The sequence below is a fragment of the Dermacentor andersoni genome, chromosome 3 (genome assembly GCF_023375885.2).
Source record: "Dermacentor andersoni chromosome 3, qqDerAnde1_hic_scaffold, whole genome shotgun sequence".
Lineage (NCBI taxonomy): Eukaryota > Metazoa > Arthropoda > Arachnida > Ixodida > Ixodidae > Dermacentor > Dermacentor andersoni.
In genome coordinates, this window is record NC_092816.1 from 99,792,585 (window position 1) to 99,802,971 (window position 10,387).

General features: G+C 44.7%; 1 long non-coding RNA gene across 1 annotated transcript; it reads right to left on the bottom strand.

The window, feature by feature from the left end:
- Positions 1-5,478: 5,478 nt before the first annotated feature.
- On the bottom strand, positions 5,479-9,772 carry LOC126541021 (uncharacterized). Its single transcript, XR_011893419.1, has 2 exons — positions 9,455-9,772; positions 5,479-6,191 (listed from the first exon to the last, which is right to left on the bottom strand). It is a non-coding gene; the product is annotated as an uncharacterized lncRNA (long non-coding RNA).
- Between the last annotated feature and the right edge of the window lie 615 nt (positions 9,773-10,387).

Below are 10,387 nucleotides of genomic sequence, written 5' to 3' on the forward strand. Positions count from 1 at the left end.
GGAGAAATTCAATGTCGAGAGCTCCACTGAGTCCAGGGGGAAACTTTGATACTGTACGCACGAGCAACTATGAGGACAGCGCATGACACTAATGCGCTCCAGTTACATTTATTGTTTGTTTCGTTAGTTTCATCGCACCATTGCAGCGTGGGGACATTGAGAGACGCCATATCAAAGGACTCCGCAGAGTATCCGTCCACATGCGGCTCGTTAAAATGGACAGAATGCTGGGTGCACGAGCATTATACAGTAATATTGTCAGTGTGAAACGCAGAGCTCAGAAATGTTTTATGCCTTTTTTCGGGATTTAAGAACAACCTAGAGCTCTGTTGAAGTTTAGAATTTCAATGAAACGTGGGAAACATTAAGGGATGGTGAGCAGGCAAATTTTGATGCGTGTGGGTTGATTATGAGGCTAAATGATAATCACTCAACCCTCATGTCAAGCTGTTTAGAGTGGTTATCAGAAACGTTTACTAACTTATTACGTTGCCCCGGTTGGGAAGGGACAAAGATCTAGCGCAATTTCGCATTGAGAGAAAATTATGGTCATGGCTACGGACGACGCGTGCCATCCTTTTGAAGTGTTGTAGACTAATCAATGCGATTTTGAAACTAATTACTGAATGTTCACTTTCTCCCATATTTTATGCGCTGCATGAAAAGTTCAGTTGGTTTTCCTAACCTCCCCAGTGAACTATGCAAGTTACAGTGCTCAGCGTTTGACACGCAGTACTCGCGCCGCATGGAGGCCGGCGCTTGTTAAGCCACTGGTGAGTGCTGGGTGTCTGCTGAAGTTCCAAATGTATTAACAATGCACCAGAAAGGATCACGCTCTCACGTGACCAAAACAAATGCACCGGTACAACGTCCTCAGCATCCTTCGGTTGGCTCAAAATTTATCGGCATCTACACGCTCTGAGTAGCGAGTTTCAGCCGCTGAGCACTGTGTTTTTATACAAAGTAGGAAGCATGTTGCGTGACGCACAGTAGTTATTTGTTCTGTATAGGTGGACTACGCAATTCGGGGCAAATTATTTATTTCATCTTGCCACACTGACACACTGCCGCCATTTGCAACTGTTTCACAAATTGCTAAAAGAACTTTATATAAGACCGAATTTTTATTAAGTGAAAAATAAGGTGCATATTGGGTGAAATGTGTAGAGAAATATTGCCGTGTCTGGCTCATTTAGAAATGCTGCAAATATTTAATAATAATAGCTTTATTCCCACCTACTTGCAATTTAAGAGGTTCCGAGATTGTCTTGCTGCGTTCTTTGAGCGATGCACTTTGCTTATATTGGGTCGTAAATAAGGGGCATGATATCGGTGACTTGTAGGCAACAGTCTACCCGCCGTGTTAGCTTAGCGGCTATATTGTTGCGCTGCTAAGCACGTGGTCACGGGATCAAATACCAGCCTTAGCGGCCGCATTTCTATGGGGGCGAAATACAAAAAAGAAAAAACGCCCGTGTCTCGTACATCGGAGGCACGGTAATGATACCCAAGCGGCCAAAATTAATCCGGAGTCCCCCACTACGCATGCCTCATAACCAAATCTTGGTTTTGTCAAGTAATACCTTAGAATTTACTCCGGTCAAAGTATGTGATGATTGTGACCTTCCCAAGAAATTACTTATGAAAGTACTGTGAAGCATTGTCCCTTTATTGAGAAATGTTGCCTACAGGCAAAATACCATAATTTTTTTTCTGGCTGAATTTCAGTACGACGTTTCTGTCTAAATTTCTGCAGTCAGCACAGAATGACAAGCAGAAAGCATCATTTGTTGCTTTAGAGTAGGAACACAATACTCGGTAGAAGTAGTTCGGCGCGTGACTTGGTTTCTTTTCAATACACATTGAGGGGAGAGAGACCGAGGCACGATCTCCGACTACAGTGGCCACACGCGTGATGCAGGTCCAATAAATGTACACGTATTGTTCACATATGCCGAGAGCTGTTAGCACAAGTTCCAGATGAACCCAAAGGTGGCGTTTGATGAAGCCTACTTAGTTTTCTGCCAAGGGCTTTACCACCTACTGCTTATAAGAATTCCCGCAAAAACTAAACTTTTAATTTTCGATGATTTTGTTTATTCTAGATGTAGTTTGCTAGCTTAGATAGAAAGTAAACATGCTTTTCTTGGCGTATTTGAATGTGCCGTTCTTATTTAGCGATTAGTATGTTTCACGAACGGCAGTGACTTTTTCCCCGTTGCCCTATGGGTCTGTAAGGGCCGCTGAGATCAGATCTAGGGATAATGTGGAATATATTATCGTGTTTTACCAGAGTGTTATGTGTGTGAATGTGATCAAAATATGCTTGCGAAGTGTCCGAAAGCGTCATATGCGGGCCAGGTTTCAAACGGTCGAGTAATAAGCTGGTTTCCTGTTTAATTACGGGCGATTGAAATAAATATTTCCACTACCCGCAAAAAGCGGCTTCTCCAGAGATTGCGTTGCGATTCTGCAATGTCACACAAGTTTGCAGCATTTGCTTTTCTGTTGTTTTTTGCATTCCTATGATATTGTAGTGGGGCAACCAAAGTCGGTACATTATCGAGCCTGCGACCTCATGATGAAAAAGTTGACGATGAAAAAAGGTGATGAACAGCTGAAAATTGCCCCACTCACTGAACCACCAAGTAAATGACATCAAAGACGTTTATATATACATGCCAGATAAAGGAAACAGAGGCGGCTATAAAAACAGTCCTAACAAAGTGGCAAAATTCTCTTCTTCATCCTCATACGCTGTTCCATCGCTTACCGCGCAGCGCGTCAACAGCACAAAAAATAGTTGGCTCACGAGACTCGCAATCACGGCATATAATGCAATAAAAAAATCGTGTGTGAAATTTTACAGGACCCTTTGCCAGAATCTCACCGGCCTGCCCCCAGGAAAGCCCGGCCCGGAAAGATATGTGCAGTGATGAGAAAGCACAAGCCCTTGTAAAAGGCCGGTCTTCGTGTTTGCCTATATTGGCATTTCAGTGTCATACCTATCCTAGCTGTCCACCCTTTTTCTGTGTCTACATATCATACCACTAATTCACCGGGGAATGAACCTGTTTCCTCCGTGTTGTTTAGCCTAAGCGAAGCACATCTCCAAATTCCAGGGCTTGAAGAAAGAAGTCAAGAAAGTTGACATCAGAATACATTTAAGTAGCCTTTCTTAACGTTTCTTGTATAAAAACTACAGCGACCACAGGCACAGGTATAACGATTGCTCGACAACACTCACTAGCTTTTGTGGCGGCATAGTTTTACTATGGAAGCTTCGACGCTGAAATTTAAAACTTTCTCATGTCATTAGGCCTAGGACTACAATAATTACGGCTCTGCTTGGGGCACTCCTGCGAGAATTCGCCATCTTCAGAACTTCAAAGCCACCTATGCCGTCCTTATAGTAACATACTGTTTATTACGAGTAAATGCGGGAAACAGTGCAACTTTGGCGCCATAGGTTATCAGAAAGACAAGACATTTCTCTGCAGTGGTAAACCAGACACTTTGAACCAAATATAAACATTTAAGCTAATAAGGCTGCTTGAACATCACCTGCACAATATTATTGCGTTCAGTTTCCACTTTCTAGAGCCTACGCTGAAAGGTAGGCTCAGCTGCTGGCAGGCGCACTGTTTTGGTTACAATACTGATGTGCTCCAAATGTAATACGCCAGAGTACAGTAAATAAACCTTTAGGAGCAATTTGCACCAACCAACTGAAGTTCACCGACAAGAGGCATCTTTTCTGCGTCAGTTCGGGTTAGGATTTGTCTTATCGAAGGCTCACTGAAGGGTAACTTGAACCCGCCTCAGTGGCGTAGCCGCTATGGTGTTACGCTGCTAAGCCCCAGGTCGCGGGATCAAATCCCTGCCGTGGCAGCCGCATTTCGATGAGGGCGAGATACAAGAACGGCTGTGCTCCGCGTATTAGGGTCAGGTTAAAGATCCTCTGGAGGCCAAAAATTATTCTGGCGTGCGTCATAATCAAACCGTGGTTTTCGCACGTGAAACCCCAGAATACAATTCACCGGTAATCTGGATGGCGGAAATTGCGGCATGCGACAGCGCCGGCTGCGAAGAAACGTCGACCACATATTGGGCCCCTTTTTCGAACTGCTGCGCAAATAGAATCACTCTGCAACGCATTGGAATGACTGAACGATTGCTTGCTCTCCGCCCACAGGCAAGTGCAAGGATACCATCCACACTTTCCGCTGATTCACAAGACAGTGAAAGCACATTTCTGCACCCCCATTCACCGCTTGCTGCGAAATTGTTCTTCAGATAAAATTTGAGCGAGCGCTGGTGCTGGACATCTAAGTAAAGGCGGCCAGCCGGTGACGAAGAGTACTTACGAATGAAAAGGTTTGTTAATTTGGCGCCTGACTTCTTTAGGACAAGTGCTCTGCCTGAATCGCGCAACCAAGTCTGCTCATCAGCATGCGTGCATCGAGTTTTCCCTTCCTTTTATTTCCTTCTTCTCCACCTTGCGTGTTAAGGTCCCCAACCAGATGCACTTTAACAGCCGTTGCTCGGCCTTTTCTTTCGCCTTTCTTGTCAATACACGTGAGAATCAATATGCAGTTTCTTGGCATATGAAATGATACCATGCAATAATCGAGAACAATATGTGACTACTGCATAAGATGCTGAAATGAAGGTTAGCTTAGAATTATATGGCACGAGTGTAGTTCTTCCAGAAATTTGTACGGCACCCGCACGCCAGACATAGCGAACGAACGGCCACATGTTCAGGAAGTCACTTGCTACTCGAAAGTCTGTGCGACGCTCAAAATTCCAAGACCAACTTTGATCCATCCAGCGAGCCAAGGAAGCCGCACGGGAGCAGCAGCTCCCAGTGGCCATCTAGGCGGCCCCAGGCCCGGGCCTCCCAATCGCGGGATTCCAAATAAAGTTATCACATCAACTATACTAAGCTCTACGGTGTGGTTATCTAACTATTTTCTGAAACATTACTTTGCGACAGTGTAATCTCTATAGAAGCCAATCTGACTTTTTATCCTGGATACACACACACACACACACACACGCACACACACACACACACACACACACACACACACACACATATATATATATATATATATATATATATATATATATATATATATATATATATATATAGAGAGAGAGAGAGAGAGAGAGTCGTTTGAGTTGCTTTCAGTGGTATCACACGATTATACGCCAGTACTGAATATCTACATCATCAGGCATACCGTGCGTATTTCCCAGGCAATATGTGCATAAATACTACATTTATTCACTTTATAATGTTTTACCAGACTTTGCTTTTCAGTAACATTTGCCTTCGACGAAAATTTCCGTGTAGCTGCATCGTCATATGCAATAGTTTTATGGAGCAGCAAACCCATAAAATATTCGTGCCATACTTTTTTTTTCAGCGATGAGACCAAAGCACGAGGGATATAAACAGCTCCACTGCAATTCATCAACCGCAGTGACTCACTGCGCTTTTATTTTCCGTAAATGAGGTAGCTGCTGAACGAGGAGGGCTTGCGCGTTATAGGTCGGACGGCTTGGACGACTTGGGGGACAGTGCCAACTGCTGGAACGAGGATGCTGACTGGCTTGGGCTTGACCTTCGTCAGGGTGTCCGCTTCGCGGAAGAAGGCGGTCGACGAGCCCTCAACGCGCTGCACGCTGGTGGCCGAGACGCCGCCGGGGGCCCGGAACACCGTGGTCGTCACGCTCGGTCCCGATGAGAGCCTCGACGTAAGGGTGAGGTTCTCGGGTCGAGTGACTGTGCTCAGAAATGGAGTTGGTGCTGCTACGACGGACGTCGCTGGTATCACGGCCGGCGGATTCGCCGCTATGAAGGACGTCGTTGGTGGATTCGCCGCTATGAAGGACGTCGTTGGTGGATTCGCCGCTATGAATGACGTCGTCGGCGGTATCAGTGGCAACGGCAATGGTCCTGTGACAACGGGCGGTGGAAATGCTGGTGTCACGGGACCGACAGAGATTACCGGCATGAGAAAGGAAGTTTCCGGTTCGAGGTCAGATTTCGGAGCTGGCTTAGTGGTTGGTCGATTGCCCCGTGGAGGGACGCCTTTCGCTTTCAGGTACCGGAACCTAACAGGGGGGAATGCCTGAGAGACGGTGGCCAGGGCAAGAAGCATGAAGAGGCTTGCGCGGATCTGCACAAGGAAACGGTTTTTGCGTTGGTTTCATTACTGAATGCCAGAACCTGAAAGACGGGAATTATGACTGACGACATTCTTTATTTCGTGGCAAACGAGATAATCGAAACGTGCGTTCCTAAGAGGCCTCTGGTGCCGATAAGGGCGGTTTTTTGTGTTCTCTGGAAGTTCTGAGAAGACCAACGTAGCATGGGGTTCCTTATTCTAAAAACACGGATCCAGACAAATAAGCATTTTTTTCTTAGGTTTGGTGGAAAGAGACGTGTACGGAACAGTTTGCTTAAGTTCTATGCAAAAAAAAAAAGAAAAGAAACATTTTGATGAGGGAGAAAATTTCTCATTATCCTTTCTTTATTGTTTTTGTCGCTCCTGCAAGCGTGATTTGGACCCTTTTCTTTTTATTGCGATAGCAAATGTATAAACACCCCAGGTGCCATTCTTCCGTCGACGTCACCATTACCGTGAGGTTCCGTATAATGTCCACGGGAGATTTAAATCGCCGTTGCGCGTCTTAGGCTGTATGTGCGAGGGAAAGCGTGCGAGGGTGAGCCAGCGATCGTGCCTGTCTCGGGCGCGCAACGGCGGAAAGCGAGCAGGAAGCGCGCCGCCTTCCGTCGCACGCAAGGCTTCGGAGGGAACAAAAGGTTTTGAGGGGGGGAGGGCGCCTTCTACTCCGGGTGGCCCAGGCGGCCTCGCGCACCTGGCCGGACCGCTGTATCTTTAAAGTAATCTGCGATGGGTACAGTGTCCGCACTACGGTATGTTTTCAAGACGTAGTTAGCGTTGATGCGAGCGCCTGGTCGAAGGTCAAGTCGCTCGCTGCTGCTGCCACGTTTCTTCACTTCTGCGTTTTGATTGCGAGTTTCCGCGGTCTCTCTCTATTGACTCCAGCTCTTGCGTGTGTCAACTCATCAGCTGCAAACTCATTCAACCGCCCTTTCCCGCAGCTGCTTTGCTCTGGGAGCAACTGGGTTTTTGCGTGACCGCGACAACGTCACTTTTGAGAAAATACAAGCTTCGCTTGAAACAGTTTTTTAGGCTAGACGTCAAATGCAGGAGAATAAAAAATTAGAGTCATTCGAAAACAAAAAAAAATCTAGCTGAGGTATGTAATTTTTTTGCACTCAACATAAAATTGCACTGGGAATCACTCATGTCACGCCATAAAATGAGCCGGAATGCCACTGTTTCATACGTGCGTATAAATGAATATCGATGAACGTAGATGTCACTTTCCTTTTTTGAAGATTTCCCTAATCACCCCCAACTGCTAGGCAGCTTGTAATGCTTAGTAATGGCTAACCTCCTACCTAACTTTATATTTTTTTTATTTCAGGAATACTGCTAGCCTGGGAAGGCTGTGAGCAGGAGTCCGGTACAATATGCAAATACATAATTCAGACAGTACATATTTTGCATAACGTCGCTTGCATATAGTGTGTATATATGTATATGTATATATATATATATATGTATATATATATATATATATATATACAGTAATATCATAAGAAGCCAACAAACACTGACACCAAGGACAACATAGGGGAAATTACTTTTGCTTAATAAATGAAACAACAAACGATATCTTAATGGAAATGAAAGTGGATGAAAAAACAACTTTTGCATTTCCGTCCTTTGCATTTGCATTTCCCGTCCGATGCTCTACCAATGGAGCTACCGCAGCGCCGTTTCCCCATCCACTTTCTTGGGTATTTATGTTTCCTAGTAGAACCCTGGGAGTGCTAGCCAGCGCCACCACTCACAAACCTTGGTGGCAGATGTGGAACATCCTTTCTACCGCAGGCGTCACGAGAACGGAAGGATGTTCCACATCCGTACTTGCACTCGACTGGTTCTTGAGCTTGCGATAACGACTTTTTAAATACTCTACATAAGTACTTCGAACACCATTGAGCGTAGTTAAGCAAAATGCTGAGTGTACCGTCAACTCCCGGGGTTTTCTTTGAGTCCAAATTTGGCAATAGTGACAGCACCTTTGCTCAGATACGGAAAGGTCACTAATAGGTCGAACATCAATCATAGGAATGAAGTGCCGTTGGCTGCTCATGTCCTGAGTAAAGTTTGAGCAGAAAAATTGATTAAAAGCCGATGCAAGCTGGGTTTTGTCAGCTTCATGTTCACCATTAATAGAAAGGCTGTACTGCGACTTTCGCGTAGAAGGAATATGCTGCCGGAACTTAACCGGAGCTGTATAGAGAAAGTTTTTGATAGTTACATTGAAGTAGTGGTCTTTTGCTGTTGAAGTACTGTCTTTAAGATCCAGGCGTACGTCAAAAAGTTTAGATACGTTGGCTTGGGAAAGGTGTTGCCGGCAAGTTTTTCTTATCCTTTTTGCCTTGCGTTCAAGGCGAAGAACCTCCTTATTAAGCCACGCTGTTGTTATTTTTAATTCTTTTTGTCCTGTGATTCACGAAATCTTTGACCCACTTAAGCGCGAGACTTTTTGAAGAATTGCAAGAGCTTATCGGCACTACAATCGCTCGCTTGATATAATGAAAGAAAATCAGAAAACGAGTCGTCCAGCGCATCCAGAACGCCTACGTCATTCGCACGGCTGAAATTTGAATAATTCGCACTTCCTTTTTTTTCTTTTTCGGTATATGGCCCAGATTAAGCGTTCAGTTATTAGCTTGTGGTCTGATATATCGTCCAGAGTGGAAACTACGGGATCTTTCCCTAGTATACCTCTCCCAACACGACAAAGATCAAGGATGGCTTTAGCGGTTTTGCGAAGACGAGTGGGTGCTCTAAATAGCTGTGAGAGTTCATGGAAAGTAACTAAATTCATTAACTATTCAGCAATAGCCCTCTGAGGATCTGTAACATACCTCGCTTTTTTTTTACCTCTATCTCAATCCAGTTTTCCAGAAGGTAACAGGCCCTTAGTTGGTTCACTTGCTGATTCACGCTTCAGCCCCAGTGATTATATTCTCCCCGTTGGTATAATCGCTAGACCGTCCTTGGATGTACCACGTTGACATCTTTCACAACAGTAGGCCTTCCGTTTACAAATGTGCGAAGCCATTTTCTTTACTGAACAGGTTTTTCACTAGTTTGCCAGCACGTTCACTGTCCTCAACGCAAAGCATATTTTGCATGGAACCTTAACTCACAGGTACTGATCACAGAGTAAGCTCCAGAAATCGCCACTTCTTAGAAGAAAGCGATCGTTTTATACGCGGCGACCACTCGCTGCGGAGCAATATGTTACTTCACTAGAGAAGAACAACTCTCACCATGGTCTTGCTTCAGTTCCTCCGGAGACTCTCAAGAACGGGACTGCTCTGCTAGTGCCTGACGTTATTAAGAACGACAATTTATAGGAACTCGTCTACGGACGATTCATAGAAAGGAGGCACCTGTACCTAAGGGATGACAGCAAAATAAGAGTAAAAGAGAATAGCGTTTTCCATACACCCCAGCATTGTCTTAACGCCGGGTCAATCTTTCACTGTCAATCTCAAGGGGAGGTTGAAATTCAAAGCAGCGCACTACGCAGAGCGACAGAGCGCTCGTTCTAAAGAAAGAAAAGAACAAAGCAGCAGTGTCGAAGCAGTACCAAGAATGTAGGTATATTTTGTTTTTGTTTGCTTGTTTGTTTTTGCTTGTGTGTGTGATTTTTATAATTTACACTTGGTAAAGATCATGTAGAAATCTCATTGACACATTTTCTTCCTATAGCTTTAGCAGTAGCGCTACAGCTCTATAGAGATGTGACTTAACTTTATTGCATATCAGATCTTTTCTTTGTTGCTGTTACGCTTATGCAGCGCCTGAACACCGCTATTTTCGCATCTCTCCTCGTAGACAATTTCGGACACTTATAATCACGCGTTGTGTGTGAGCGGTGGCTCCGCCTTAATGTTGGTGATTTTCAGCGGATGACTTTCTACCAAAAGTAAATAACGAGGGGAAACTGTTCCCTACACCTTTCTCCCTGGCGAACTCATCAATCACGACATAAGTATATGCAAGAGCTTTGAAGTAGTGACGTTTTCGAGAAGGTGTGAACTATACACATCTCCTAATAGCGGCTCATGATTAACTATCGTTGTTTTATTGTGTTTTGCAGGTGGTAGACATCATCTGACAAAAAAAAAAAACAAGCTGAAAGTGCATTTTCGCACAAAACTATTTCTAGACTTCTAGTGAATGTGTGACAGGAACTC